The 25,816-nt window shown below is 42.7% G+C and overlaps 23 non-coding genes across 23 annotated transcripts; all 23 read right to left on the bottom strand.

Moving 5' to 3' along the window:
* Positions 1–371: 371 nt before the first annotated feature.
* On the bottom strand, positions 372–445 carry trnai-aau (transfer RNA isoleucine (anticodon AAU)). The gene has a single exon. It is a non-coding gene; the product is annotated as a tRNA-Ile (tRNA).
* Positions 446–900: 455 nt separating this feature from the next.
* Positions 901–973, bottom strand: trnar-ucg (transfer RNA arginine (anticodon UCG)). The gene has a single exon. It is a non-coding gene; the product is annotated as a tRNA-Arg (tRNA).
* A 921-nt stretch (positions 974–1,894) lies between these two features.
* trnai-aau (transfer RNA isoleucine (anticodon AAU)) lies at positions 1,895–1,968 on the bottom strand. Its single transcript has one exon. It is a non-coding gene; the product is annotated as a tRNA-Ile (tRNA).
* A 455-nt stretch (positions 1,969–2,423) lies between these two features.
* Positions 2,424–2,496, bottom strand: trnar-ucg (transfer RNA arginine (anticodon UCG)). Its single transcript has one exon. It is a non-coding gene; the product is annotated as a tRNA-Arg (tRNA).
* A 922-nt stretch (positions 2,497–3,418) lies between these two features.
* On the bottom strand, positions 3,419–3,492 carry trnai-aau (transfer RNA isoleucine (anticodon AAU)). The gene has a single exon. It is a non-coding gene; the product is annotated as a tRNA-Ile (tRNA).
* Positions 3,493–3,947: 455 nt separating this feature from the next.
* On the bottom strand, positions 3,948–4,020 carry trnar-ucg (transfer RNA arginine (anticodon UCG)). Its single transcript has one exon. It is a non-coding gene; the product is annotated as a tRNA-Arg (tRNA).
* A 922-nt stretch (positions 4,021–4,942) lies between these two features.
* trnai-aau (transfer RNA isoleucine (anticodon AAU)) lies at positions 4,943–5,016 on the bottom strand. Its single transcript has one exon. It is a non-coding gene; the product is annotated as a tRNA-Ile (tRNA).
* Positions 5,017–6,465: 1,449 nt separating this feature from the next.
* On the bottom strand, positions 6,466–6,539 carry trnai-aau (transfer RNA isoleucine (anticodon AAU)). The gene has a single exon. It is a non-coding gene; the product is annotated as a tRNA-Ile (tRNA).
* Positions 6,540–6,984: 445 nt separating this feature from the next.
* On the bottom strand, positions 6,985–7,057 carry trnar-ucg (transfer RNA arginine (anticodon UCG)). Its single transcript has one exon. It is a non-coding gene; the product is annotated as a tRNA-Arg (tRNA).
* Positions 7,058–7,978: 921 nt separating this feature from the next.
* trnai-aau (transfer RNA isoleucine (anticodon AAU)) lies at positions 7,979–8,052 on the bottom strand. Its single transcript has one exon. It is a non-coding gene; the product is annotated as a tRNA-Ile (tRNA).
* A 455-nt stretch (positions 8,053–8,507) lies between these two features.
* Positions 8,508–8,580, bottom strand: trnar-ucg (transfer RNA arginine (anticodon UCG)). Its single transcript has one exon. It is a non-coding gene; the product is annotated as a tRNA-Arg (tRNA).
* A 922-nt stretch (positions 8,581–9,502) lies between these two features.
* On the bottom strand, positions 9,503–9,576 carry trnai-aau (transfer RNA isoleucine (anticodon AAU)). Its single transcript has one exon. It is a non-coding gene; the product is annotated as a tRNA-Ile (tRNA).
* Positions 9,577–10,031: 455 nt separating this feature from the next.
* Positions 10,032–10,104, bottom strand: trnar-ucg (transfer RNA arginine (anticodon UCG)). Its single transcript has one exon. It is a non-coding gene; the product is annotated as a tRNA-Arg (tRNA).
* A 922-nt stretch (positions 10,105–11,026) lies between these two features.
* On the bottom strand, positions 11,027–11,100 carry trnai-aau (transfer RNA isoleucine (anticodon AAU)). The gene has a single exon. It is a non-coding gene; the product is annotated as a tRNA-Ile (tRNA).
* Positions 11,101–11,555: 455 nt separating this feature from the next.
* On the bottom strand, positions 11,556–11,628 carry trnar-ucg (transfer RNA arginine (anticodon UCG)). The gene has a single exon. It is a non-coding gene; the product is annotated as a tRNA-Arg (tRNA).
* A 922-nt stretch (positions 11,629–12,550) lies between these two features.
* Positions 12,551–12,624, bottom strand: trnai-aau (transfer RNA isoleucine (anticodon AAU)). The gene has a single exon. It is a non-coding gene; the product is annotated as a tRNA-Ile (tRNA).
* Positions 12,625–13,079: 455 nt separating this feature from the next.
* trnar-ucg (transfer RNA arginine (anticodon UCG)) lies at positions 13,080–13,152 on the bottom strand. Its single transcript has one exon. It is a non-coding gene; the product is annotated as a tRNA-Arg (tRNA).
* Positions 13,153–14,074: 922 nt separating this feature from the next.
* trnai-aau (transfer RNA isoleucine (anticodon AAU)) lies at positions 14,075–14,148 on the bottom strand. Its single transcript has one exon. It is a non-coding gene; the product is annotated as a tRNA-Ile (tRNA).
* Positions 14,149–14,603: 455 nt separating this feature from the next.
* Positions 14,604–14,676, bottom strand: trnar-ucg (transfer RNA arginine (anticodon UCG)). Its single transcript has one exon. It is a non-coding gene; the product is annotated as a tRNA-Arg (tRNA).
* A 922-nt stretch (positions 14,677–15,598) lies between these two features.
* trnai-aau (transfer RNA isoleucine (anticodon AAU)) lies at positions 15,599–15,672 on the bottom strand. Its single transcript has one exon. It is a non-coding gene; the product is annotated as a tRNA-Ile (tRNA).
* A 455-nt stretch (positions 15,673–16,127) lies between these two features.
* On the bottom strand, positions 16,128–16,200 carry trnar-ucg (transfer RNA arginine (anticodon UCG)). Its single transcript has one exon. It is a non-coding gene; the product is annotated as a tRNA-Arg (tRNA).
* Positions 16,201–17,651: 1,451 nt separating this feature from the next.
* trnar-ucg (transfer RNA arginine (anticodon UCG)) lies at positions 17,652–17,724 on the bottom strand. Its single transcript has one exon. It is a non-coding gene; the product is annotated as a tRNA-Arg (tRNA).
* A 922-nt stretch (positions 17,725–18,646) lies between these two features.
* On the bottom strand, positions 18,647–18,720 carry trnai-aau (transfer RNA isoleucine (anticodon AAU)). The gene has a single exon. It is a non-coding gene; the product is annotated as a tRNA-Ile (tRNA).
* Between the last annotated feature and the right edge of the window lie 7,096 nt (positions 18,721–25,816).

The following is a 25,816-nucleotide window of genomic DNA, read 5'->3' as shown; positions in this document are numbered from 1 at the left end:
AAAAAACTCTTCTGTTGACTTACAAAAAATGCTTTAAGAAGAAATTTGCCACAAAACAATACATGGTGTGCGTCTTCTACTGTTAGGGTCGATAGGTGAGGATATAAAGCAGCAGTTTTTGATGCAGTATGCTGTGTCAGACTTTGGAAATGAGTGATTTATCCAGAAAGTAGCTGGAAAAGTGATTTGGAGATTGTAGCTAAGCATGTAATGTATTCATTAGCGTGTCATGTGTCAGTGAATTTTGTGGTTTGCTGTCATTTGTAGTTGCGTACATCACTCACCTGGAAGTTGGCAGAGGTTTTTTCTTGGATCCCACCAAATAAAATCCACAATCTATCACCAGACAGCACCTTGGATGGCTGCTGGAATGGCCAGTATGGGGATTGAACCCATGACCTTGGCGTTATTAGCACCACGCTCTGACCAGCTGAGCTAACCGGCCTACAACTTGTGTGCAAACTGATCCTTTTGTTGACTAATATACCAAAAAAGAGGGTGGAAGAAGTGTTAAGAACACAAGAGAAATGTGTGTTTACAAGAAATTACTTCAAGCTGTACCAATGAAAGCCAACTCTTGGAAGCTCCTACTGATCAGAAGCCACCTATGCAGGTGGAGTTCCACCAACAGCCTGCTTCCAAGTGGTAAATTTTTCACCCATGTCGCTTGAGGTCATGGCATGTTATTGACTTTCTATGGTTGCTTCTAAGCCAAGACTACTGGAGCCTGGCACTGATAAGGCCAAGTTCATGGCTTCAGTCCCCAACCTGGCCATTCGAGCCTCGTAGAGTCTCTGTTGAAGGACATGAAGTTGACAACAGCGTAGCAATTTTGGATGACACAAAGGAGCCGAGGTTGGCATGCTGCGAACGCATGCCTGCTCCTCAAGGACTCACAACCAACCACGAAGGGACTCGAACCCGCAATCTTCTGATCCGAAGTCAGACGCCTTGTCCGTTAGGCCACGTGGTCTGGCAGAAGCTCCCACTTTTCACGAACGTTCGTTGGAGTCTGCTTGAGCCAACTGCTGGTGTTGGGTTGGTCACGTGGCTGGTGGATATTGCTTGATTCTTGCTTGAAATAATTGATTGTTGCTTGAAATAAGTGCATGCCACAGAATTTCTCCCATGTATCAAGCTCTTAAAAACGTAGTCCTACTTGCCACATGCACAGTGGATCCACCCACTAAGCCAGAGTATCAACTGCCAATGGACGTCATAAAGCTTACGTGGCCCGATCTGTCACCTGGAAGTTGGCAGAAGTTTTTTTCTTGGATCCCACCAAACAAAACCACAGTCTACCATGAGACAGCACCTTCCATACTGGAATGGCCAGTATGGGGATTGAACCCATGACTTTGGCGTTATTAGCACCACGCTCTGTCCAGCTGAGCTAACCGGCCCACAACTTGTGCCAAAACCGACACTTTTTTTGTCTAATATACCAAAAAAGAGGGTGGAAGAACTGTTAAGAACACAAGAGAAATGTGTGTTTACAAGAAATTACTTCAACATAGTGGGAAAAAAACCTCTTCTGTTGACTTACAAAAAATGCTTTCAGAAGAAATTTGCCACAAAACAATACATGGTGTGCGTCTTCTACTGTTAGGGTCGATAGGTGAGGATATAAAGCAGCAGTTTTTGATGCAGTATGCTGTGTCAGACTTTGGAAATGAGTGATTTATCCAGAAAGTAGCTGGAAAAGTGATTTGGAGATTGTAGCTAAGCATGTAATGTATTCATTAGCGTGTCATGTGTCAGTGAATTTTGTGGTTTGCTGTCATTTGTAGTTGCGTACATCACTCACCTGGAAGTTGGCAGAGGTTTTTTCTTGGATCGCACCAAATAAAATCCACAATCTATCACCAGACAGCACCTTGGATGGCTGCTGGAATGGCCAGTATGGGGATTGAACCCATGACCTTGGCGTTATTAGCACCACGCTCTGACCAGCTGAGCTAACCGGCCTACAACTTGTGTGCAAACTGATCCTTTTGTTGACTAATATACCAAAAAAGAGGGTGGAAGAACTGTTAAGAACACAAGAGAAATGTGTGTTTACAAGAAATTACTTCAAGCTGTACCAATGAAAGCCAACTCTTGGAAGCTCCTACTGATCAGAAGCCACCTATGCAGGTGGAGTTCCACCAACAGCCTGCTTCCAAGTCGTGATTTTTTCACCCGTGTCGCTTGAGGTCATGGCATGTTATTGACTTTCTATGGTTGCTTCTAAGCCAAGACTACTGGAGCCTGGCACTGATAAGGCCAAGTTCATGGCTTCAGTCCCCAACCTGGCCATTCGAGCCTCGTAGAATCTCTGTTGAAGGACATGAAGTTGACAACAGCGTAGCAATTTTGGATGACACAAAGGAGCCGAGGTTGGCATGCTGCGAACGCATGCCTGCTCCTCAAGGACTCACAACCAACCACGAAGGGACTCGAACCCTCAATCTTCTGATCCGAAGTCAGACGCCTTGTCCGTTAGGCCACGTGGTCTGGCAGAAGCTCCCACTTTTCACGAACGTTCGTTGGAGTCTGCTTGAGCCAACTGCTGGTGTTGGGTTGGTCACGTGGCTGGTGGATATTGCTTGATTGTTGCTTGAAATAATTGATTGTTGCTTGAAATAAGTGCATGCCACAGAATTTCTCCCATGTATCAAGCTCTTAAAAACGTAGTCCTACCTGCCACATGCACAGTGGATCCACCCACTAAGCCAGAGTATCAACTGCCAATGGACGTCATAAAGCTTACGTGGCCCGATCTGTCACCTGGAAGTTGGCAGAAGTTTTTTTCTTGGATCCCACCAAACAAAACCACAGTCTACCATGAGACAGCACCTTCCATACTGGAATGGCCAGTATGGTGATGGAACCCATGACTTTGGCGTTATTAGCACCACGCTCTGACCAGCTGAGCTAACCGGCCCACAACTTGTGCCTAAACCGACACCTTTTTTTGTCTAATATACCAAAAAAGAGGGTGGAAGAACTGTTAAGAACACAAGAGAAATGTGTGTTTACAAGAAATTACTTCAACATAGTGGGAAAAAAAACTCTTCTGTTGACTTACAAAAAATGCTTTAAGAAGAAATTTGCCACAAAACAATACATGGTGTGCGTCTTCTACTGTTAGGGTCGATAGGTGAGGATATAAAGCAGCAGTTTTTGATGCAGTATGCTGTGTCAGACTTTGGAAATGAGTGATTTATCCAGAAAGTAGCTGGAAAAGTGATTTGGAGATTGTAGCTAAGCATGTAATGTATTCATTAGCGTGTCATGTGTCAGTGAATTTTGTGGTTTGCTGTCATTTGTAGTTGCGTACATCACTCACCTGGAAGTTGGCAGAGGTTTTTTCTTGGATCCCACCAAATAAAATCCACAATCTATCACCAGACAGCACCTTGGATGGCTGCTGGAATGGCCAGTATGGGGATTGAACCCATGACCTTGGCGTTATTAGCACCACGCTCTGACCAGCTGAGCTAACCGGCCTACAACTTGTGTGCAAACTGATCCTTTTGTTGACTAATATACCAAAAAAGAGGGTGGAAGATCTGTTAAGAACACAAGAGAAATGTGTGTTTACAAGAAATTACTTCAAGCTGTACCAATGAAAGCCAACTCTTGGAAGCTCCTACTGATCAGAAGCCACCTATGCAGGTGGAGTTCCACCAACAGCCTGCTTCCAAGTGGTAAATTTTTCACCCATGTCGCTTGAGGTCATGGCATGTTATTGACTTTCTATGGTTGCTTCTAAGCCAAGACTACTGGAGCCTGGCACTGATAAGGCCAAGTTCATGGCTTCAGTCCCCAACCTGGCCATTCGAGCCTCATAGAGTCTCTGTTGAAGGACATGAAGTTGACAACAGCGTAGCAATTTTGGATGACACAAAGGAGCCGAGGTTGGCATGCTGCGAACGCATGCCTGCTCCTCAAGGACTCACAACCAACCACGAAGGGACTCGAACCCTCAATCTTCTGATCCGAAGTCAGACGCCTTGTCCGTTAGGCCACGTGGTCTGGCAGAAGCTCCCACTTTTCACGAACGTTCGTTGGAGTCTGCTTGAGCCAACTGCTGGTGTTGGGTTGGTCACGTGGCTGGTGGATATTGCTTGATTCTTGCTTGAAATAATTGATTGTTGCTTGAAATAAGTGCATGCCACAGAATTTCTCCCATGTATCACGCTCTTAAAAACGTAGTCCTACTTGCCACATGCACAGTGGATCCACCCACTAAGCCAGAGTATCAACTGCCAATGAACGTCATAAAGCTTACGTGGCCCGATCTGTCACCTGGAAGTTGGCAGAAGTTTTTTTCTTGGATCCCACCAAACAAAACCACAGTCTACCATGAGACAGCACCTTCCATACTGGAATGGCCAGTATGGTGATGGAACCCATGACTTTGGCGTTATTAGCACCACGCTCTGACCAGCTGAGCTAACCGGCCCACAACTTGTGCCTAAACCGACACCTTTTTTTGTCTAATATACCAAAAAAGAGGGTGGAAGAACTGTTAAGAACACAAGAGAAATGTGTGTTTACAAGAAATTACTTCAACATAGTGGGAAAAAAAACTCTTCTGTTGACTTACAAAAAATGCTTTAAGAAGAAATTTGCCACAAAACAATACATGGTGTGCGTCTTCTACTGTTAGGGTCGATAGGTGAGGATATAAAGCAGCAGTTTTTGATGCAGTATGCTGTGTCAGACTTTGGAAATGAGTGATTTATCCAGAAAGTAGCTGGAAAAGTGATTTGGAGATTGTAGCTAAGCATGTAATGTATTCATTAGCGTGTCATGTGTCAGTGAATTTTGTGGTTTGCTGTCATTTGTAGTTGCGTACATCACTCACCTGGAAGTTGGCAGAGGTTTTTTCTTGGATCCCACCAAATAAAATCCACAATCTATCACCAGACAGCACCTTGGATGGCTGCTGGAATGGCCAGTATGGGGATTGAACCCATGACCTTGGCGTTATTAGCACCACGCTCTGACCAGCTGAGCTAACCGGCCTACAACTTGTGTGCAAACTGATCCTTTTGTTGACTAATATACCAAAAAAGAGGGTGGAAGATCTGTTAAGAACACAAGAGAAATGTGTGTTTACAAGAAATTACTTCAAGCTGTACCAATGAAAGCCAACTCTTGGAAGCTCCTACTGATCAGAAGCCACCTATGCAGGTGGAGTTCCACCAACAGCCTGCTTCCAAGTGGTAAATTTTTCACCCATGTCGCTTGAGGTCATGGCATGTTATTGACTTTCTATGGTTGCTTCTAAGCCAAGACTACTGGAGCCTGGCACTGATAAGGCCAAGTTCATGGCTTCAGTCCCCAACCTGGCCATTCGAGCCTCGTAGAGTCTCTGTTGAAGGACATGAAGTTGACAACAGCGTAGCAATTTTGGATGACACAAAGGAGCCGAGGTTGGCATGCTGCGAACGCATGCCTGCTCCTCAAGGACTCACAACCAACCACGAAGGGACTCGAACCCTCAATCTTCTGATCCGAAGTCAGACGCCTTGTCCGTTAGGCCAAGTGGTCTGGCAGAAGCTCCCACTTTTCACGAACGTTCGTTGGAGTCTGCTTGAGCCAACTGCTGGTGTTGGGTTGGTCACGTGGCTGGTGGATATTGCTTGATTGTTGCTTGAAATAATTGATTGTTGCTTGAAATAAGTGCATGCCACAGAATTTCTCCCATGTATCAAGCTCTTAAAAACGTAGTCCTACCTGCCACATGCACAGTGGATCCACCCACTAAGCCAGAGTATCAACTGCCAATGGACGTCATAAAGCTTACGTGGCCCGATCTGTCACCTGGAAGTTGGCAGAAGTTTTTTTCTTGGATCCCACCAAACAAAAACACAGTCTACCATGAGACAGCACCTTCCATACTGGAATGGCCAGTATGGGGATGGAACCCATGACTTTGGCGTTATTAGCACCACGCTCTGTCCAGCTGAGCTAACCGGCCCACAACTTGTGCCAAAACCGACACTTTTTTTGTCTAATATACCAAAAAAGAGGGTGGAAGAACTGTTAAGAACACAAGAGAAATGTGTGTTTACAAGAAATTACTTCAACATAGTGGGAAAAAAACCTCTTCTGTTGACTTACAAAAAATGCTTTCAGAAGAAATTTGCCACAAAACAATACATGGTGTGCGTCTTCTACTGTTAGGGTCGATAGGTGAGGATATAAAGCAGCAGTTTTTGATGCAGTATGCTGTGTCAGACTTTGGAAATGAGTGATTTATCCAGAAAGTAGCTGGAAAAGTGATTTGGAGATTGTAGCTAAGCATGTAATGTATTCATTAGCGTGTCATGTGTCAGTGAATTTTGTGGTTTGCTGTCATTTGTAGTTGCGTACATCACTCACCTGGAAGTTGGCAGAGGTTTTTTCTTGGATCGCACCAAATAAAATCCACAATCTATCACCAGACAGCACCTTGGATGGCTGCTGGAATGGCCAGTATGGGGATTGAACCCATGACCTTGGCGTTATTAGCACCACGCTCTGACCAGCTGAGCTAACCGGCCTACAACTTGTGTGCAAACTGATCCTTTTGTTGACTAATATACCAAAAAAGAGGGTGGAAGAAGTGTTAAGAACACAAGAGAAATGTGTGTTTACAAGAAATTACTTCAAGCTGTACCAATGAAAGCCAACTCTTGGAAGCTCCTACTGATCAGAAGCCACCTATGCAGGTGGAGTTCCACCAACAGCCTGCTTCCAAGTGGTAAATTTTTCACCCATGTCGCTTGAGGTCATGGCATGTTATTGACTTTCTATGGTTGCTTCTAAGCCAAGACTACTGGAGCCTGGCACTGATAAGGCCAAGTTCATGGCTTCAGTCCCCAACCTGGCCATTCGAGCCTCTGTTGAAGGACATGAAGTTGACAACAGCGTAGCAATTTTGGATGACACAAAGGAGCCGAGGTTGGCATGCTGCGAACGCATGCCTGCTCCTCAAGGACTCACAACCAACCACGAAGGGACTCGAACCCTCAATCTTCTGATCCGAAGTCAGACGCCTTGTCCGTTAGGCCACGTGGTCTGGCAGAAGCTCCCACTTTTCACGAACGTTCGTTGGAGTCTGCTTGAGCCAACTGCTGGTGTTGGGTTGGTCACGTGGCTGGTGGATATTGCTTGATTGTTGCTTGAAATAATTGATTGTTGCTTGAAATAAGTGCATGCCACAGAATTTCTCCCATGTATCAAGCTCTTAAAAACGTAGTCCTACCTGCCACATGCACAGTGGATCCACCCACTAAGCCAGAGTATCAACTGCCAATGGACGTCATAAAGCTTACGTGGCCCGATCTGTCACCTGGAAGTTGGCAGAAGTTTTTTTCTTGGATCCCACCAAACAAAACCACAGTCTACCATGAGACAGCACCTTCCATACTGGAATGGCCAGTATGGTGATGGAACCCATGACTTTGGCGTTATTAGCACCACGCTCTGACCAGCTGAGCTAACCGGCCCACAACTTGTTCCTAAACCGACACCTTTTTTTGTCTAATATACCAAAAAAGAGGGTGGAAGAACTGTTAAGAACACAAGAGAAATGTGTGTTTACAAGAAATTACTTCAACATAGTGGGAAAAAAACTCTTCTGTTGACTTACAAAAAATGCTTTAAGAAGAAATTTGCCACAAAACAATACATGGTGTGCGTCTTCTACTGTTAGGGTCGATAGGTGAGGATATAAAGCAGCAGTTTTTGATGCAGTATGCTGTGTCAGACTTTGGAAATGAGTGATTTATCCAGAAAGTAGCTGGAAAAGTGATTTGGAGATTGTAGCTAAGCATGTAATGTATTCATTAGCGTGTCATGTGTCAGTGAATTTTGTGGTTTGCTGTCATTTGTAGTTGCGTACATCACTCACCTGGAAGTTGGCAGAGGTTTTTTCTTGGATCCCACCAAATAAAATCCACAATCTATCACCAGACAGCACCTTGGATGGCTGCTGGAATGGCCAGTATGGGGATTGAACCCATGACCTTGGCGTTATTAGCACCACGCTCTGACCAGCTGAGCTAACCGGCCTACAACTTGTGTGCAAACTGATCCTTTTGTTGACTAATATACCAAAAAAGAGGGTGGAAGATCTGTTAAGAACACAAGAGAAATGTGTGTTTACAAGAAATTACTTCAAGCTGTACCAATGAAAGCCAACTCTTGGAAGCTCCTACTGATCAGAAGCCACCTATGCAGGTGGAGTTCCACCAACAGCCTGCTTCCAAGTGGTAAATTTTTCACCCATGTCGCTTGAGGTCATGGCATGTTATTGACTTTCTATGGTTGCTTCTAAGCCAAGACTACTGGAGCCTGGCACTGATAAGGCCAAGTTCATGGCTTCAGTCCCCAACCTGGCCATTCGAGCCTCGTAGAGTCTCTGTTGAAGGACATGAAGTTGACAACAGCGTAGCAATTTTGGATGACACAAAGGAGCCGAGGTTGGCATGCTGCGAACGCATGCCTGCTCCTCAAGGACTCACAACCAACCACGAAGGGACTCGAACCCTCAATCTTCTGATCCGAAGTCAGACGCCTTGTCCGTTAGGCCACGTGGTCTGGCAGAAGCTCCCACTTTTCACGAACGTTCGTTGGAGTCTGCTTGAGCCAACTGCTGGTGTTGGGTTGGTCACGTGGCTGGTGGATATTGCTTGATTCTTGCTTGAAATAATTGATTGTTGCTTGAAATAAGTGCATGCCACAGAATTTCTCCCATGTATCACGCTCTTAAAAACGTAGTCCTACTTGCCACATGCACAGTGGATCCACCCACTAAGCCAGAGTATCAACTGCCAATGAACGTCATAAAGCTTACGTGGCCCGATCTGTCACCTGGAAGTTGGCAGAAGTTTTTTTCTTGGATCCCACCAAACAAAACCACAGTCTACCATGAGACAGCACCTTCCATACTGGAATGGCCAGTATGGTGATGGAACCCATGACTTTGGCGTTATTAGCACCACGCTCTGACCAGCTGAGCTAACCGGCCCACAACTTGTGCCTAAACCGACACCTTTTTTTGTCTAATATACCAAAAAAGAGGGTGGAAGAACTGTTAAGAACACAAGAGAAATGTGTGTTTACAAGAAATTACTTCAACATAGTGGGAAAAAAAACTCTTCTGTTGACTTACAAAAAATGCTTTAAGAAGAAATTTGCCACAAAACAATACATGGTGTGCGTCTTCTACTGTTAGGGTCGATAGGTGAGGATATAAAGCAGCAGTTTTTGATGCAGTATGCTGTGTCAGACTTTGGAAATGAGTGATTTATCCAGAAAGTAGCTGGAAAAGTGATTTGGAGATTGTAGCTAAGCATGTAATGTATTCATTAGCGTGTCATGTGTCAGTGAATTTTGTGGTTTGCTGTCATTTGTAGTTGCGTACATCACTCACCTGGAAGTTGGCAGAGGTTTTTTCTTGGATCCCACCAAATAAAATCCACAATCTATCACCAGACAGCACCTTGGATGGCTGCTGGAATGGCCAGTATGGGGATTGAACCCATGACCTTGGCGTTATTAGCACCACGCTCTGACCAGCTGAGCTAACCGGCCTACAACTTGTGTGCAAACTGATCCTTTTGTTGACTAATATACCAAAAAAGAGGGTGGAAGATCTGTTAAGAACACAAGAGAAATGTGTGTTTACAAGAAATTACTTCAAGCTGTACCAATGAAAGCCAACTCTTGGAAGCTCCTACTGATCAGAAGCCACCTATGCAGGTGGAGTTCCACCAACAGCCTGCTTCCAAGTGGTAAATTTTTCACCCATGTCGCTTGAGGTCATGGCATGTTATTGACTTTCTATGGTTGCTTCTAAGCCAAGACTACTGGAGCCTGGCACTGATAAGGCCAAGTTCATGGCTTCAGTCCCCAACCTGGCCATTCGAGCCTCGTAGAGTCTCTGTTGAAGGACATGAAGTTGACAACAGCGTAGCAATTTTGGATGACACAAAGGAGCCGAGGTTGGCATGCTGCGAACGCATGCCTGCTCCTCAAGGACTCACAACCAACCACGAAGGGACTCGAACCCGCAATCTTCTGATCCGAAGTCAGACGCCTTGTCCGTTAGGCCACGTGGTCTGGCAGAAGCTCCCACTTTTCACGAACGTTCGTTGGAGTCTGCTTGAGCCAACTGCTGGTGTTGGGTTGGTCACGTGGCTGGTGGATATTGCTTGATTCTTGCTTGAAATAATTGATTGTTGCTTGAAATAAGTGCATGCCACAGAATTTCTCCCATGTATCAAGCTCTTAAAAACGTAGTCCTACTTGCCACATGCACAGTGGATCCACCCACTAAGCCAGAGTATCAACTGCCAATGGACGTCATAAAGCTTACGTGGCCCGATCTGTCACCTGGAAGTTGGCAGAAGTTTTTTTCTTGGATCCCACCAAACAAAACCACAGTCTACCATGAGACAGCACCTTCCATACTGGAATGGCCAGTATGGGGATTGAACCCATGACTTTGGCGTTATTAGCACCACGCTCTGACCAGCTGAGCTAACCGGCCCACAACTTGTGCCTAAACCGACACCTTTTTTTGTCTAATATACCAAAAAAGAGGGTGGAAGAACTGTTAAGAACACAAGAGAAATGTGTGTTTACAAGAAATTACTTCAACATAGTGGGAAAAAAAACTCTTCTGTTGACTTACAAAAAATGCTTTAAGACGAAATTTGCCACAAAACAATACATGGTGTGCGTCTTCTACTGTTAGGGTCGATAGGTGAGGATATAAAGCAGCAGTTTTTGATGCAGTATGCTGTGTCAGACTTTGGAAATGAGTGATTTATCCAGAAAGTAGCTGGAAAAGTGATTTGGAGATTGTAGCTAAGCATGTAATGTATTCATTAGCGTGTCATGTGTCAGTGAATTTTGTGGTTTGCTGTCATTTGTAGTTGCGTACATCACTCACCTGGAAGTTGGCAGAGGTTTTTTCTTGGATCGCACCAAATAAAATCCACAATCTATCACCAGACAGCACCTTGGATGGCTGCTGGAATGGCCAGTATGGGGATTGAACCCATGACCTTGGCGTTATTAGCACCACGCTCTGACCAGCTGAGCTAACCGGCCTACAACTTGTGTGCAAACTGATCCTTTTGTTGACTAATATACCAAAAAAGAGGGTGGAAGAACTGTTAAGAACACAAGAGAAATGTGTGTTTACAAGAAATTACTTCAAGCTGTACCAATGAAAGCCAACTCTTGGAAGCTCCTACTGATCAGAAGCCACCTATGCAGGTGGAGTTCCACCAACAGCCTGCTTCCAAGTCGTGATTTTTTCACCCATGTCGCTTGAGGTCATGGCATGTTATTGACTTTCTATGGTTGCTTCTAAGCCAAGACTACTGGAGCCTGGCACTGATAAGGCCAAGTTCATGGCTTCAGTCCCCAACCTGGCCATTCGAGCCTCGTAGAATCTCTGTTGAAGGACATGAAGTTGACAACAGCGTAGCAATTTTGGATGACACAAAGGAGCCGAGGTTGGCATGCTGCGAACGCATGCCTGCTCCTCAAGGACTCACAACCAACCACGAAGGGACTCGAACCCTCAATCTTCTGATCCGAAGTCAGACGCCTTGTCCGTTAGGCCACGTGGTCTGGCAGAAGCTCCCACTTTTCACGAACGTTCGTTGGAGTCTGCTTGAGCCAACTGCTGGTGTTGGGTTGGTCACGTGGCTGGTGGATATTGCTTGATTGTTGCTTGAAATAATTGATTGTTGCTTGAAATAAGTGCATGCCACAGAATTTCTCCCATGTATCAAGCTCTTAAAAACGTAGTCCTACCTGCCACATGCACAGTGGATCCACCCACTAAGCCAGAGTATCAACTGCCAATGGACGTCATAAAGCTTACGTGGCCCGATCTGTCACCTGGAAGTTGGCAGAAGTTTTTTTCTTGGATCCCACCAAACAAAACCACAGTCTACCATGAGACAGCACCTTCCATACTGGAATGGCCAGTATGGTGATGGAACCCATGACTTTGGCGTTATTAGCACCACGCTCTGACCAGCTGAGCTAACCGGCCCACAACTTGTGCCTAAACCGACACCTTTTTTTGTCTAATATACCAAAAAAGAGGGTGGAAGAACTGTTAAGAACACAAGAGAAATGTGTGTTTACAAGAAATTACTTCAACATAGTGGGAAAAAAAACTCTTCTGTTGACTTACAAAAAATGCTTTAAGAAGAAATTTGCCACAAAACAATACATGGTGTGCGTCTTCTACTGTTAGGGTCGATAGGTGAGGATATAAAGCAGCAGTTTTTGATGCAGTATGCTGTGTCAGACTTTGGAAATGAGTGATTTATCCAGAAAGTAGCTGGAAAAGTGATTTGGAGATTGTAGCTAAGCATGTAATGTATTCATTAGCGTGTCATGTGTCAGTGAATTTTGTGGTTTGCTGTCATTTGTAGTTGCGTACATCACTCACCTGGAAGTTGGCAGAGGTTTTTTCTTGGATCCCACCAAATAAAATCCACAATCTATCACCAGACAGCACCTTGGATGGCTGCTGGAATGGCCAGTATGGGGATTGAACCCATGACCTTGGCGTTATTAGCACCACGCTCTGACCAGCTGAGCTAACCGGCCTACAACTTGTGTGCAAACTGATCCTTTTGTTGACTAATATACCAAAAAAGAGGGTGGAAGATCTGTTAAGAACACAAGAGAAATGTGTGTTTACAAGAAATTACTTCAAGCTGTACCAATGAAAGCCAACTCTTGGAAGCTCCTACTGATCAGAAGCCACCTATGCAGGTGGAGTTCCACCAACAGCCTGCTTCCAAGTGGTAAATTTTTCACCCATGTCGCTTGAGGTCATGGCATGTTATTGACTTTCTATGGTTGCTTCTAAGCCAAGACTACTGGAGCCTGGCACTGATAAGGCCAAGTTCATGGCTTCAGTCCCCAACCTGGCCATTCGAGCCTCGTAGAGTCTCTGTTGAAGGACATGAAGTTGACAACAGCGTAGCAATTTTGGATGACACAAAGGAGCCGAGGTTGGCATGCTGCGAACGCATGCCTGCTCCTCAAGGACTCACAACCAACCACGAAGGGACTCGAACCCGCAATCTTCTGATCCGAAGTCAGACGCCTTGTCCGTTAGGCCACGTGGTCTGGCAGAAGCTCCCACTTTTCACGAACGTTCGTTGGAGTCTGCTTGAGCCAACTGCTGGTGTTGGGTTGGTCACGTGGCTGGTGGATATTGCTTGATTCTTGCTTGAAATAATTGATTGTTGCTTGAAATAAGTGCATGCCACAGAATTTCTCCCATGTATCAAGCTCTTAAAAACGTAGTCCTACTTGCCACATGCACAGTGGATCCACCCACTAAGCCAGAGTATCAACTGCCAATGGACGTCATAAAGCTTACGTGGCCCGATCTGTCACCTGGAAGTTGGCAGAAGTTTTTTTCTTGGATCCCACCAAACAAAACCACAGTCTACCATGAGACAGCACCTTCCATACTGGAATGGCCAGTATGGGGATTGAACCCATGACTTTGGCGTTATTAGCACCACGCTCTGACCAGCTGAGCTAACCGGCCCACAACTTGTGCCTAAACCGACACCTTTTTTTGTCTAATATACCAAAAAAGAGGGTGGAAGAACTGTTAAGAACACAAGAGAAATGTGTGTTTACAAGAAATTACTTCAACATAGTGGGAAAAAAAACTCTTCTGTTGACTTACAAAAAATGCTTTAAGACGAAATTTGCCACAAAACAATACATGGTGTGCGTCTTCTACTGTTAGGGTCGATAGGTGAGGATATAAAGCAGCAGTTTTTGATGCAGTATGCTGTGTCAGACTTTGGAAATGAGTGATTTATCCAGAAAGTAGCTGGAAAAGTGATTTGGAGATTGTAGCTAAGCATGTAATGTATTCATTAGCGTGTCATGTGTCAGTGAATTTTGTGGTTTGCTGTCATTTGTAGTTGCGTACATCACTCACCTGGAAGTTGGCAGAGGTTTTTTCTTGGATCGCACCAAATAAAATCCACAATCTATCACCAGACAGCACCTTGGATGGCTGCTGGAATGGCCAGTATGGGGATTGAACCCATGACCTTGGCGTTATTAGCACCACGCTCTGACCAGCTGAGCTAACCGGCCTACAACTTGTGTGCAAACTGATCCTTTTGTTGACTAATATACCAAAAAAGAGGGTGGAAGAACTGTTAAGAACACAAGAGAAATGTGTGTTTACAAGAAATTACTTCAAGCTGTACCAATGAAAGCCAACTCTTGGAAGCTCCTACTGATCAGAAGCCACCTATGCAGGTGGAGTTCCACCAACAGCCTGCTTCCAAGTCGTGATTTTTTCACCCATGTCGCTTGAGGTCATGGCATGTTATTGACTTTCTATGGTTGCTTCTAAGCCAAGACTACTGGAGCCTGGCACTGATAAGGCCAAGTTCATGGCTTCAGTCCCCAACCTGGCCATTCGAGCCTCGTAGAATCTCTGTTGAAGGACATGAAGTTGACAACAGCGTAGCAATTTTGGATGACACAAAGGAGCCGAGGTTGGCATGCTGCGAACGCATGCCTGCTCCTCAAGGACTCACAACCAACCACGAAGGGACTCGAACCCTCAATCTTCTGATCCGAAGTCAGACGCCTTGTCCGTTAGGCCACGTGGTCTGGCAGAAGCTCCCACTTTTCACGAACGTTCGTTGGAGTCTGCTTGAGCCAACTGCTGGTGTTGGGTTGGTCACGTGGCTGGTGGATATTGCTTGATTGTTGCTTGAAATAATTGATTGTTGCTTGAAATAAGTGCATGCCACAGAATTTCTCCCATGTATCAAGCTCTTAAAAACGTAGTCCTACCTGCCACATGCACAGTGGATCCACCCACTAAGCCAGAGTATCAACTGCCAATGGACGTCATAAAGCTTACGTGGCCCGATCTGTCACCTGGAAGTTGGCAGAAGTTTTTTTCTTGGATCCCACCAAACAAAACCACAGTCTACCATGAGACAGCACCTTCCATACTGGAATGGCCAGTATGGTGATGGAACCCATGACTTTGGCGTTATTAGCACCACGCTCTGACCAGCTGAGCTAACCGGCCCACAACTTGTGCCTAAACCGACACCTTTTTTTGTCTAATATACCAAAAAAGAGGGTGGAAGAACTGTTAAGAACACAAGAGAAATGTGTGTTTACAAGAAATTACTTCAACATAGTGGGAAAAAAAACTCTTCTGTTGACTTACAAAAAATGCTTTAAGAAGAAATTTGCCACAAAACAATACATGGTGTGCGTCTTCTACTGTTAGGGTCGATAGGTGAGGATATAAAGCAGCAGTTTTTGATGCAGTATGCTGTGTCAGACTTTGGAAATGAGTGATTTATCCAGAAAGTAGCTGGAAAAGTGATTTGGAGATTGTAGCTAAGCATGTAATGTATTCATTAGCGTGTCATGTGTCAGTGAATTTTGTGGTTTGCTGTCATTTGTAGTTGCGTACATCACTCACCTGGAAGTTGGCAGAGGTTTTTTCTTGGATCCCACCAAATAAAATCCACAATCTATCACCAGACAGCACCTTGGATGGCTGCTGGAATGGCCAGTATGGGGATTGAACCCATGACCTTGGCGTTATTAGCACCACGCTCTGACCAGCTGAGCTAACCGGCCTACAACTTGTGTGCAAACTGATCCTTTTGTTGACTAATATACCAAAAAAGAGGGTGGAAGATCTGTTAAGAACACAAGAGAAATGTGTGTTTACAAGAAATTACTTCAAGCTGTACCAATGAAAGCCAACTCTTGGAAGCTCCTACTGATCAGAAGCCACCTATGCAGGTGGAGTTCCACCAACAGCCTGCTTCCAAGTGGTAAATTTTTCACCCATGTCGCTTGAGGTCATGGCATGTTATTGACTTTCTATGGTTGCTTCTAAGCCAAGACTACTGGAGCCTGGCACTGATAAGGCCAAGTTCATGGCTTCAGTCCCCAACCTGGCCATTCGAGCCTCGTAGAGTCTCTGTTGAAGGACATGAAGTTGACAACAGCGTAGCAATTTTGGATGACACAAAGGAGCCGAGGTTGGCATGCTGCGAACGCATGCCTGCTCCTCAAGGACTCACAACCAACCACGAAGGGACTCGAACCCGCAATCTTCTGATCCGAAGTCAGACGCCTTGTCCGTTAGGCCACGTGGTCTGGCAGAAGCTCCCACTTTTCACGAACGTTCGTTGGAGTCTGCTTGAGCCAACTGCTGGTGTTGGGTTGGTCACGTGGCTGGTGGATATTGCTTGATTCTTGCTTGAAATAATTGATTGTTGCTTGAAATAAGTGCATGCCACAGAATTTCTCCCATGTATCAAGCTCTTAAAAACGTAGTCCTACCTGCCACATGCACAGTGGATCCACCCACTAAGCCAGAGTATCAACTGCCAATGGACGTCATAAAGCTTACGTGGCCCGATCTGTCACCTGGAAGTTGGCAGAAGTTTTTTTCTTGGATCCCACCAAACAAAACCACAGTCTACCATGAGACAGCACCTTCCATACTGGAATGGCCAGTATGGTGATGGAACCCATGACTTTGGCGTTATTAGCACCACGCTCTGACCAGCTGAGCTAACCGGCCCACAACTTGTGCCTAAACCGACACCTTTTTTTGTCTAATATACCAAAAAAGAGGGTGGAAGAACTGTTAAGAACACAAGAGAAATGTGTGTTTACAAGAAATTACTTCAACATAGTGGGAAAAAAAACTCTTCTGTTGACTTACAAAAAATGCTTTAAGAAGAAATTTGCCACAAAACAATACATGGTGTGCGTCTTCTACTGTTAGGGTCGATAGGTGAGGATATAAAGCAGCAGTTTTTGATGCAGTATGCTGTGTCAGACTTTGGAAATGAGTGATTTATCCAGAAAGTAGCTGGAAAAGTGATTTGGAGATTGTAGCTAAGCATGTAATGTATTCATTAGCGTGTCATGTGTCAGTGAATTTTGTGGTTTGCTGTCATTTGTAGTTGCGTACATCACTCACCTGGAAGTTGGCAGAGGTTTTTTCTTGGATCCCACCAAATAAAATCCACAATCTATCACCAGACAGCACCTTGGATGGCTGCTGGAATGGCCAGTATGGGGATTGAACCCATGACCTTGGCGTTATTAGCACCACGCTCTGACCAGCTGAGCTACCCGGCCTACAACTTGTGTGCAAACTGATCCTTTTGTTGACTAATATACCAAAAAAGAGGGTGGAAGATCTGTTAAGAACACAAGAGAAATGTGTGTTTACAAGAAATTACTTCAAGCTGTACCAATGAAAGCCAACTCTTGGAAGCTCCTACTGATCAGAAGCCACCTATGCAGGTGGAGTTCCACCAACAGCCTGCTTCCAAGTGGTAAATTTTTCACCCATGTCGCTTGAGGTCATGGCATGTTATTGACTTTCTATGGTTGCTTCTAAGCCAAGACTACTGGAGCCTGGCACTGATAAGGCCAAGTTCATGGCTTCAGTCCCCAACCTGGCCATTCGAGCCTCGTAGAGTCTCTGTTGAAGGACATGAAGTTGACAACAGCGTAGCAATTTTGGATGACACAAAGGAGCCGAGGTTGGCATGCTGCGAACGCATGCCTGCTCCTCAAGGACTCACAACCAACCACGAAGGGACTCGAACCCGCAATCTTCTGATCCGAAGTCAGACGCCTTGTCCGTTAGGCCACGTGGTCTGGCAGAAGCTCCCACTTTTCACGAACGTTCGTTGGAGTCTGCTTGAGCCAACTGCTGGTGTTGGGTTGGTCACGTGGCTGGTGGATATTGCTTGATTCTTGCTTGAAATAATTGATTGTTGCTTGAAATAAGTGCATGCCACAGAATTTCTCCCATGTATCAAGCTCTTAAAAACGTAGTCCTACTTGCCACATGCACAGTGGATCCACCCACTAAGCCAGAGTATCAACTGCCAATGGACGTCATAAAGCTTACGTGGCCCGATCTGTCACCTGGAAGTTGGCAGAAGTTTTTTTCTTGGATCCCACCAAACAAAACCACAGTCTACCATGAGACAGCACCTTCCATACTGGAATGGCCAGTATGGGGATTGAACCCATGACTTTGGCGTTATTAGCACCACGCTCTGACCAGCTGAGCTAACCGGCCCACAACTTGTGCCTAAACCGACACCTTTTTTTGTCTAATATACCAAAAAAGAGGGTGGAAGAACTGTTAAGAACACAAGAGAAATGTGTGTTTACAAGAAATTACTTCAACATAGTGGGAAAAAAAACTCTTCTGTTGACTTACAAAAAATGCTTTAAGACGAAATTTGCCACAAAACAATACATGGTGTGCGTCTTCTACTGTTAGGGTCGATAGGTGAGGATATAAAGCAGCAGTTTTTGATGCAGTATGCTGTGTCAGACTTTGGAAATGAGTGATTTATCCAGAAAGTAGCTGGAAAAGTGATTTGGAGATTGTAGCTAAGCATGTAATGTATTCATTAGCGTGTCATGTGTCAGTGAATTTTGTGGTTTGCTGTCATTTGTAGTTGCGTACATCACTCACCTGGAAGTTGGCAGAGGTTTTTTCTTGGATCGCACCAAATAAAATCCACAATCTATCACCAGACAGCACCTTGGATGGCTGCTGGAATGGCCAGTATGGGGATTGAACCCATGACCTTGGCGTTATTAGCACCACGCTCTGACCAGCTGAGCTAACCGGCCTACAACTTGTGTGCAAACTGATCCTTTTGTTGACTAATATACCAAAAAAGAGGGTGGAAGAACTGTTAAGAACACAAGAGAAATGTGTGTTTACAAGAAATTACTTCAACATAGTGGAAAAAAAACTTGAACCCATGACTTTGGCATTATTAGCACCACGCTCTGACCAGCTCAGCTAACCGTTGATGGAGGAATTAACAGTGAAGTGAGGAAGTAATTATTGAAGTTAACTCAGAAAGATCAATTAGAGAAAAAGAGTCTAACTTAACATCAATGGTACTAAGAGTAACTGTAGATAATATTGCATCTGTGGGATGATTATTGGTAATTTTTTCTCTAATGATAAAAATTTTATTTGTGAAGAAGTTCATGAAGTCATGACTAGTTAACGTTAAAGGGATGGTTGGCTCAAAAGAGCTCTGACTTTTTGTCAGCCTCGCTACAGTGCTGAAGAGAAACCTGGGGTTGTTCTTATTTTCTTCAATCAGTGATGAATAGTAAGATGTTCTGGCTTTGCGGAGGGCTTTCTTATAAAGCAGCAAACTATTTCTCCAGGCTAAATGATGATCCTCTAAATTTTCCTCTCCAGCTTACGAGTCATCTGCTTTAGGGTACGTGTTTCAGAATTATACCACGGAGTCAGGTACTTCTGATTTGAGGCCTTAGTTTTCACAGGAGCTACAGTATCCAGAGTCGTACGTAGTGAGGAGGTAAAATTATTAACAAGATAATCGACCTCTGTTGGGGTAGCGTTTAGATAGCTGCTCTGCTCTATGTTGGTACAGGGCATTGAAGATGATAACAGTGGGTGCATTATATTCTTAAACTTAGTTACAGCACATTCAGAAAGACATCTACTGTGATGACATCTACTCCCCACTGCTGTGTAATCAATCATTGCAAATGTAAATGTAAATTTTCAGCTCAGGAGGGTAACTCCTAAATTCCAGCTGCATTGTGCTCCTCAAAGAAGCAGAAATCCTTGTTGCACAAACAACAAAAACAAAGTTCTGGTTGTGTAGGGGGGGGGCTTCCAGATGTTGAGCAGCTGCACTGTTTCCCTGTCTTTTGTTCCTTCTTCCCACTAAAGAAATATTCTTTAATAATATATTAATGTTCAAAGGCAAAGAGGAAACACACACTGCATACTAAAGTGTGTGTGGAACATGAGGACACATCACCATGGCAGAGCACCCGGTATGGATTGCAAACCATGATAAAAAACACTGACATGGAGTGCACATTATCTGCAGGTTTCCACAGGGGGAAATTAGACTTATGTGGCTGCAGCTCACAAGTTCTTGTTTTTATAGTTCTGTGTAACAAAAATAAAAGTAATGTTAACATTGCTGTTCACAAAATTTATAGCTGTAATAAAATTCTACTTTATTTCTTCACCTGCAGGAAGTGTAGTCAGCTGATTTTAATGCCATTTTTAACATATGATGATTGATATTTTGGTTTAAAATGATCAAATGTGTCCTGAAGCTGGGAGGTTAAATAAATCCAGTCTGGTGTGTGTAAAATGATCAGCTGTAGTTTGTTTCATAGGGTCATTTTCTGCAGAGACAATGTAGACTGACAGTCTCACAACTCTGTCTCAAGCCAGGCTGTGAAGTAATCATGACCTTTAATCTATAGATTCATAATCCACGACACAAAGTTTGTATTCATGGAATTGAAATTGAGGTTTTTCACTTTTAAGACATTAAAAAAGCACACACTTGGATAATGGAGGGGTATCAGCAGAATAAACCAAATTGTTTTCTCACACAGGGCACTCACATATTTTTTTTTTCTACTTGTTAACTACATTATTAATTTTACTAGCAGGGAATACATCCTCGATTAGATTAGAAAACATCTATGGAATGATACTGGAATAAGCAAACATTTAGGCCTGAGACGACATGTAAATGAGAGCAAACAGCAAGATCATTTAATGGGGTTGAGATGTAGAAAGAATGGGTTGGTTTGAAATACAACGGTTAACCTTTTTTTTCTTGACTGCCATGGTCATGCCTTTGTGCTCACATGCTCTCTTCCGTGCCCTTTTAACACTTTGAAGCATTTATTTATTATTTATTATTTAATTTAATTTTTATATTATGTTTTTATATTATATATATTTATATTATTTTATTTTTTTCTGGAGTCAATGTGACATCTATAGAATAATTATGAATTTATTCTAAACAAATTAAAACCTACTGACTGCAGTAACAAGAATATTTAAAACTATTTTTAAATGAAATAATTTGTGTATTATTCTCAGTTTCCTGTTTTCTTCTTTCTGGATAGAATCTCACACCAACACATTCAAAGAGAGATATAAAAAATAAATGTAAACTTTTTTATCACTCTGTGCTGTTTTTTGTTTGTTTGTTTTTTATGTGACTTATTTGTGCCTTTATGGTATTTTATATTCCCAATGCACCCTTAATCAAATGGGTGGAGAAAAAAAATACAAACAAGAAAAACAAGCAAAGCTGATGAACATTTGGAGCCAGACAACACAAGTTGAGACAAGAACACAGTGACAAACCTTGGGTGTATAGTAGAGATTCTTCAGCTTCTGCTCTGTTTGAACAACCTGTAAGTCTCTCTTCTTTTTACCATAAACTTATATATTTATTATATTATAGATCACTTTTTTGTGATTTGACATGTGAAATTCTAGTGTGGCTGGAATCAAATAGTTTGATGAACAGATGACATTTGATATTAAGTATCTGATTCAAAACACTGCTTCACAAACTAATGGATTTTCTACAACAGGAAGTAAATATTTGTTATCCTGATGGGATTAGACTGACAAAATTTATCATGTTAACATATCATAAATCAGTCTGTCAATCACTCAGAAAATTGAAAGATAAATACACAGTCGTCTTAACATCATATTTACACACATTTATGAATTACCAAAAAATGAACTGCTGCCTAAAAACAAACATAATTTTATTCAAAGTGGCGATGTTACAGAAGGTATTCAGTCGCTGGATTTCAGTACAAAATGGGCAAATTTCAGTGGGCAAATTTAGCACAATTTAGAAAAAACACATACATTTAGATATTGTACAAACACAACCCCCTTTTTTCTTAGTTTTAAAAAAACAAAGTATATTGACTCTTTTTCATAAGAAAGTGTATGACAACAGCAGGTAAACAAGAATTACTGAAACAGAAAAATGTATCTGTCATGATCCACTGTTTGCTCTGTTAATCATAACCAACAGAATAGATAAATTGAGCTTGTATTAATTTTTACTTTTATGTGGTCTGTTTTGGTGTTTGGCTTTAGAGACAGTTACAAACACTGGATTTACAATGAACTCTCTTAATGGAAGACTTGGGTAATGATGGTCTCCCTCCTTGAGAGTCTTCCTCACTTGGCTGATGTTGTGATGAAGGCTTTTTTTTACCGTGATAGGATCTGGATCATCCACACGTGTTTTCTGTGGAAGTCCAGGCCTTTCTCTGGTCTTTTCTTCTGTGAATGGACTAAACTGTCGATGTGTCCTCTGCCGATTGACTATTTCTTTCAGAGCTGCTCCACAGGAGGTCAGGGTGTCACATAAACAGCTTTAACTGCACAACGACACATTTAAATCATTTCCACACTTCTTAGTGTGGTTAATTAAAAAAAATAATGATAAAAAATCCCTAAAACCAATCTAACTCCATTAAAGGTTTAAGGGACTTATTAAAGACAACTCTTTTTTTTACTTTAGTCTTTTTTTTCTTTTTTTTTACAAATAATCAATAAAACCTGTAAAAAAAATATCCACTCTTAAATCTGCACTTTAGAATGTTCCACTAGAGTCCTAAAGTTTTTACTCCTCGTAGCTGTGGGTATATGAGAACCAAAATGTGAACTCACAGGCAGAAAGGATTAAAAAGCTAACCCAAAAATCCAGAGAAGTCAAAAGCCAAAATCCAAATTTCAGGAAAACACACAAGAGAACAACTTCTCAACAGAAAATAAATGCCAGCTTCAATGGCATTTATTGCCAATTTCAAGAAACACAGAAATTTTGGTTGAGTAAAAAATATATTGACTGAATCCTTGAATACAACAGTTCACATGGGGTGCATCTTGGTTTTCAATTACTCTGAAATGGAAACATTTCCAGTATCATGTCATGGTTCCATCTTCTTGTATTGTGATAGTTGAAGCTGTTAATGAGTCACTGAGGCATGTTGGTCTAATGAAAGCTGTGATCTTTGCAGGTTGTTCACATGAAGAGTAAACTGGAAACATTTTACAATAATGGATTTGAGTTTTGTTCATTATGTAGTCATAATCAGCTGATCAGGCCTGAGGTAAAAAGTTGTTTTTTTGTTTTTTTTTCTCTCTAAATAAAAATTCAGGTATCAACACAAACTGTGGCCCAATAATGGAGGCGTTAACTTGAATGTGGTTTTGGAGAACTGTTACAGTCTTGATATCTCATGCAGCTCTGTACAAATTATTGCAACAGATTTAATGTTCAAAGGCAAAGAATGCATTTGAACTACAAATTAAAGTGTGTGTGGAAGTGAATCAATACACTTGAGTTTCACACGGAAAATAACCACAGTGAACTAGACCAGTTCAAACTTGTATAATTACTCAGGTTTGACTAACAGTCAGTTTCTACTGGGCGTTGCTCAGACAAGTACAACACTCACAACCAGGCTCACGTGCACGTTACTATCATCTGCTGGTTTACTCAGGGAAAAACAAATAGTCTGTGTTATATAGCTTGAAAACACGCATCACAGCAACTACAGGGTGGGGTTTGTTGGACTGACAAGCTTTTGTTTGTAGTAAGGCAGGTCTTTATTTTTGAGTGAGATGCAAAGAAAAGTTTAAAAGTTACTAATTTTTGTTTTTACAGCATTACTTGTTGCACTTTTGGGTCTGATAAAATGTTACTATTGACTGCCACTGGCTGGTAGCCTGTAAGAACTTTGGCTTTATTAAGCCTTAACACATTTGAACAGGTCAGTTAGCTACAGAAACCAAACTGAAGAGCCACTCCCATGATTGATCTGAATCTGGAAACAAAAGGAAATCAAAGTGAATTGAGCTGCGAGTGATAGTGAAAATGCTTCCTCAAAATTAATGTGTTAAACATTATTTGTTGCATAACATGAATCATTTGAATCTGAAAGAAAGAATTTTGTTCCACTTATCACTGCATCGTTTTTTTTGTTAAATACACATGGTGACAAAATGAAGTATGCATTAAGATAAAGTCAAGTAAATAGTATTACGACAACACCAAGAGAAAAACAAAATAAATATCCACCCATCCAAATATGTATCCACACACACACATGTATGAGTATATGGTTATGGCGTTAACGTCATTTTAACAAGATTAACGCTGACAGCACTGATATATATGTGTATCTTACATCATTTGTGTGTCTCTGGATGTATTTCACAAACTCAGCAACTTCCTCATTTTCTTCAATGAAGACACCTTCAAAGTTCCCCTGCTCTGAAGTGCTGAACGAACACAGTGACAGTTGTTTGAAAAGAAACATCAAAATACAATTTTTGTACAAATCCATATTTGATTTATGTCCACAATGCATAACGTACCTTGCATTTGATTGAAAGCGATAAAGCTTGCGGTTTCCATCAACTGACACGGCGAGCATGTCTGGAGTGCAGGCAGGGCAGCTAAAGCATGGCTCCTTGCACATCCTGTCCACTTCACACTTTACAGCACTCCACTCCAAGAAACTTTTGCTGAAGGCATCAGCTGATATTCGGCCAGTCTTTTAAGTAGAGGACAAACAACAGAATATTCAAGGACAGTCATCATAAGATTAGATTAGACTAGATTTCATGTTGTTTTCAAAGCGGTCTGGTAAATCCAAATGACCTTTGACAGGTGCCCACATATACTGCAGGCCGAGGGTAATTCAAAACAATGTAGCAATGTACAATTTGCAATAAAACCTGCAAACACATCTATTGTGTATGTACTGTGTGACAAAAGAGCAACTTACCATTTATGGTTACAAGAGCCACAATTGCACCGGGTGAAACCTCAACGTTACCTGCTGGGCAGTCACACACAGTCTGGCCTTTGCACAGGCAACAGCCGAACTAACATTAAAACACACAATATATACAAAAAGAATTAGAAATGAACTGATACACAATAAATATACAATAACAGCACACACTCATAGTACATAGCAAGAAATGCATAGGACTTGAAAACCGTACCTATTGGCCTGTGAAACTCTGATGAAGGCTTCAAAAACCCTCCTGTTACTGCCTCTCTGCTGTGCAGGACAAAGCGTGTGTGAACTGCAATATCACAGTCAGCACAAAGGAATGGAAGAGACAGGCAGTCCAGACACCTCACAACTACTTGTTTGCCACACTGACACACACGGTGTGACTGTGGATCCAGAGTAGCTAACATATTGTCTATAAGACAAGGCCTGGCCTCTTTCCACTTTTGCAAGGACACCATGTTTCTGATCTCCCAGTGAGTAGCAGCTGCCTCAGACGACGTCTCACAAGTCATGGCTGCGTCCTCTTCTCCATCCTCCAACAACTGAAGGAGCTCCTGACGAAGCACCTCAGTTCCACACACTAACAGAAAATAATAAAGAAACTCTTCCACAAAGTGAAAAACACTCTAGGCAGTATGTTTCTTAGGACTGCACAAAAGCCCTGCCTAACTCAACTATAACAACAAATATAAAAGCAAACTTTAAAAAAGGAATCACAACATATAAAAGAAGGTAAAGTACCTTTTGTTGGGTTGACACTGGCAACATAACTAGGTTCTTCACGTGGACATTGATGCTGATCTGCAGACACTGGGGGGAAAAGAGATCGAAGAATATTTACTTACTGAAATTCTTTGGTGAAAACAAGTTGTGAGATAAAATCAATGGTTGTGTGAATACTGACCACATGGCAACTAGTACTTCGACTGGATGATGGTCTTTGAGGAATAAAATCTCCCTGTCTGTCACGTTTTTTCCAGCGCACTGGTCTTGGCTGAGGTTCACTCTGTGCATCATTCTACGCAATTAACAAGAAGAAATGCAACACCTAAAATACAGTCCATGATTA

The sequence above is a fragment of the Aulonocara sp. 'chitande type north' Nkhata Bay genome, linkage group LG3 (assembly GCF_057382095.1).
Source record: "Aulonocara sp. 'chitande type north' Nkhata Bay isolate Kocher_YH1m ecotype deep benthic linkage group LG3, A_spYH_male_GT1.1, whole genome shotgun sequence".
Taxonomy (NCBI): domain Eukaryota; kingdom Metazoa; phylum Chordata; class Actinopteri; order Cichliformes; family Cichlidae; genus Aulonocara; species Aulonocara sp. 'chitande type north' Nkhata Bay.
Note: the sequence above shows the minus strand (reverse complement) of the source record. Positions and strands in the feature narration are given on the sequence as shown.